We start from the raw sequence: 4,083 nt of genomic DNA, 5'->3' as shown, positions 1-4,083 counted from the left end.
AGTGGTTAGAGGTGATGAGGCAGGCAGGCAGAGGCAGTTAGGGGCGATCAGGCAGGCAGGCGAGTGATTAGAGGTGATCAGGCAGGCAGGCGAGCAGTTAGGAGCCAGTGGTCCCGGATTGCAAGAGGAATGTCCAACTACCAGTTTAGGCCTGATCCGAAGCAGGATTGGGCCTAAACTGGCAGTCAGACATCCCCCAAAAGGTACTGGATTGCGAGAGGATGCAGGCGGGGCTGAGGGACCCCCTGGCCCCCCATGCATAAATTTCATGCACCAGGCCTCTAGTATCTTTATATCCAGCCCAGACCACTGCCCTGCCCACTAAATGTCTGCTTTGGAATGTCTCCTTGGCCCCTCAAAGCAACATTTCTAAGTAAGATTCCCAATCCCTCCACACATGCTTCTCCTGAACTCCTGGTTTCAGGAATGTCATCACCTGCATTAAGAAGACATAGAATCTCAGGAGTGACTCTAGATGACTTCTCTAAATACACAACTTCCCAAGCCCTGCCCTTTCCGTGGCTCCATCGCCCAGCCCCTGGGGGCCTCTGGGCCATGCCCGGACTAGCAGATGCTCACTGCATGGTATGTTACCATTGTTGTGGCCATGCCACTGAACTATTCTGCTCCAAAGAAAGAAACAGCTAGTCTCCGGTTCTTTACAATCAAGCTTAAGCTCTTATAATTAAAACAACAGCAACAACAAACAAACCCAGCATTCCTAGTTAATAAGCAGAAAACTTGGTGAGTTATAATAACAAGGATCATTTCACTTACTTCTCAGAACTGACCATGCGTTCACAATTGCCCATTTCTTGCCCTCTGCTTTCTTGACCTTGGTGAGGCTTCTACCCTTCCCACAGGCCCCCTGCTTGGCCCCAGCCTGAGATAGCACTGAAGTGTCCCTTCTTCAGCTTCTCCAGGAAGTGGGCTGACCACAGTGAGGCATTTCCTGCCAGACCCCGGTCATTGTGCACCTTCCTGCCCAGCTGCCCAATGCCACTGAGATCTGCCCACCCCTCCCTGTAAAAGGAAACCCTTTTCTCTTTGTGTCTGAGGCACCTGCAGGTGCCTGAGATTGCATATTCTCCTGGTGAAACTGTCCTTTTGAATCAAGTTTCTTCTTGTCTAAGTCTGGGTTTGCCTGTTTTGACACAACCCTTGGATATAGAAACTATGATTAGTCCATTTTGCTTCAGAGTAAAGTAAGGCTTTAAAAAATCCTCATATTCCAGGGCCCCTTAAACAACAGATGGGACATCTGGATCCAAATCCAGATAGCTGGCTCTTGGAGGGTGAGCCTGTGCACTCTCAGCCAGGCTCACTCAGTGAGTGGCCTCACTGAGTCTCCTAACAGCATCTGAAGGGAAGCTTTCTTAGGCCACTTATGGTTCCTGTGTAGAATGAAATCACTAAAATGTTGTTATTTTTAAAATGTTATCATTTATACTGTTCATTAATTCATAGTAACCTGAATTTGTGAAAACTATCAATTAAAATATTATAATGAAAGCTTATAAGCTATATAATCTTTCAAAGCACCTATATCAATACAACCACCCTCTGTCCCCCTGGTTGATCAATCCTATGTCTTTTATTTCACAGTTACTTCTTTTTTTGAATTAAATTTGTTGGGGTGACATTGGTAAATAAAATTATGTAGGTTTCAAGTGTACAATTCTATGGTACATCATCTGTATATTGCATTGTGAGCCCACCATCCCAAATATTTCTATTTAGTGATTTCATCCTGTCTGTGTGGAAGAAGCCAGGATGCAGGGGCAGATTTCTAGCATCATCAGCGTTTTTTTTAAAAAAAAAAAAAAAAAAAAAAAAAAAAAAGGAAAGGAGATCCAAGATGGCAGCTGATGGGATGGCAGGCTGCAAGATAGTGTGTGAGTTAGAGAACAAAAGGAGAGTGCATGGATATGTGGGGAGTGTCTGTATTTGTGAGTGAGGGACAGCTATATTCCAAGGGACTGCTGGGAACTGCCGGACCTGGCTCCCCTGGTACGGGCAGCCTCTACTGCTGTTGAAATCTCTCCTGGAGTGGCTGGCTCTGCCACAGAGACCATGCCATCTTGAAAGGGAGAGTGGCTGTGATTGGAAGCCCAGCCTTACCTTCAATTGAGGAGACCTTGGATATCTCCCAGGACCCTACAACCACAACACCCAGGGACCAGCTGCCTCAATTGCAAACCCACAACCACCAGGACTCCAGCCTCCAAGACCGCAGGCTCCTGGATAGTCTGTCAAGGGGGGAGACAGAGTGGCGCCAAATACACTGACGAGCCCTGCGCCTTCTCACAGAGCAGATAGAAGGAACAGCTGAATCGAATAACACCCACCTGGAACTGACAAATTAAACACAGCTGGTGAGGCAATCGGCAGACGGAAAGGTCAGATATCGCCTAGAGCAGTGGTCTGCAAACTGCGGCCCCTTGAGTGTGGCTCTTCCACAAAATACCACGTGCGGGCATGCACATACAGTGCGATTGAAACTTCGTGGCCACACTAAAGGGGGCAAAGAGCCGCATGTGGCTCGAGAGCCGCAGTTTGCTGACCACTGGCCTAGAGAAAGGTGAGGTCTGGGGTCCAGGCTGGAGGGAGAAATGTGTGCAGTGGGATCTAGAGTCTCAGAGGAAGACTGCGCCCCACAAAATCCGCAGCCGGAGGGGTCCGTAGCCCGAAAATGTGGAAGGGAGTCCACAGGGCTTCTGGCAGAAGAGGACTCTAGAAATCAACCCACAGCTGGGCTGGGCCCAGAAAGGCAGCCTGAACTTCTACCAGTATACTGGCTGTGCAGTGACGCTCGCAGTGCCAGGGGAAAAAGATGTGAGTCTTCGCACTTACTCTGGCTTTTTTTTTTCTTTTTAAATCCTTGCTTTTGATTACTAAGCCCAGTACGTAGGATCTTCCAATTAAAAACACTCACAGAGACTGCAGGGGAAAGTTGTTTTTGTGGAACCTGGGGATCAGAGTGGGGAGAGACTAACAGAAAACCAGCTCTGGGGCAGTCTGTCTCCCCAATCCAGTATTAAGTGCTGCAGGGAAAGCACTCTAAACACTGGGTAGAGAGGCCTTTTAGCACCAGATATTAATACAGAAACACTGCCACCCAGGGGTTGAATCAGAAATTGACTCTTGTGTAAATACAACTAAAGGCAGGCTGAGAAACAAAGAGATCCCACCTGCTTGAAAACAAGGTTGTGGCTTATGACACCGAGGAGCAGTGGATCGCAGGGAACTTCAATACTGTCCTGACTACCTGACAGGAAACAGACGTGCCAAACAGAACAGTAGAGGAAGTTATTGACCTTCACTACTTCATATTTTTATTTTTTAACTTTTACTTAAGAAACTAAATTTTTTTTCTCACTTGATTTTACCTTTTTTATTATTATATTTTTATGTTTAATTATTATTATTACTACTATTATTTTACCTTTTTTAAAGTTTTATTTTTCTTTATTTTATTTTGGGATTAGTGTTCTACATTCTATTTTTATTTTTTCTTTAGCATTATTTTACTCTATCTCAATTTTTCCTTTATGCCAACACTCTCTTCCTCACTTTTCCCCTTTTTTGTCCTGTTTCTCTTACCCTGTTCCTGCTTTAGTTTTTCCCTATCCGTTCTTTTTACTCCCTGTTAAAAACTTGATCCTACTTATATATCTAATTTCTGCTCTCCTGCTCCAAGTCCATACACACTTTTCTCTTCTCTTTCTTCACTATCCAAATCTTTTTATTTTTCTTTTCTCTTCCTTTTTTTGTTTTTTGTTTTGTTTTGCCTTTTTCTTTCTGTCTTCTTGTTGTTTGTTTGATTGTTGATTAGTTTGGGGTTTTTTTGTTTGTTTGTTTCTTTTTCTTTTTCTTTTTGCTTCTGTTTCCTCTCCTCACTTGTTATCTTCTTCTACTAATAGCTTAACTAATTCCAATCACCAACTCAGGCTTATCTACTCTCTATTCTCCTTTTCCAATAGTTAACGAATACATAGATAGAAAAATTAAAGAAGAGAAAAAATTTATATATATAAATTTTCTTTTATATATATATACTAGAGGCCCAGTGCACAAAATTCG

The sequence above is a fragment of the Myotis brandtii genome, unplaced genomic scaffold, assembly GCF_000412655.1.
Source record: "Myotis brandtii unplaced genomic scaffold, ASM41265v1 scaffold179, whole genome shotgun sequence".
NCBI classification, from domain to species: domain Eukaryota; kingdom Metazoa; phylum Chordata; class Mammalia; order Chiroptera; family Vespertilionidae; genus Myotis; species Myotis brandtii.
Note: the sequence above shows the minus strand (reverse complement) of the source record.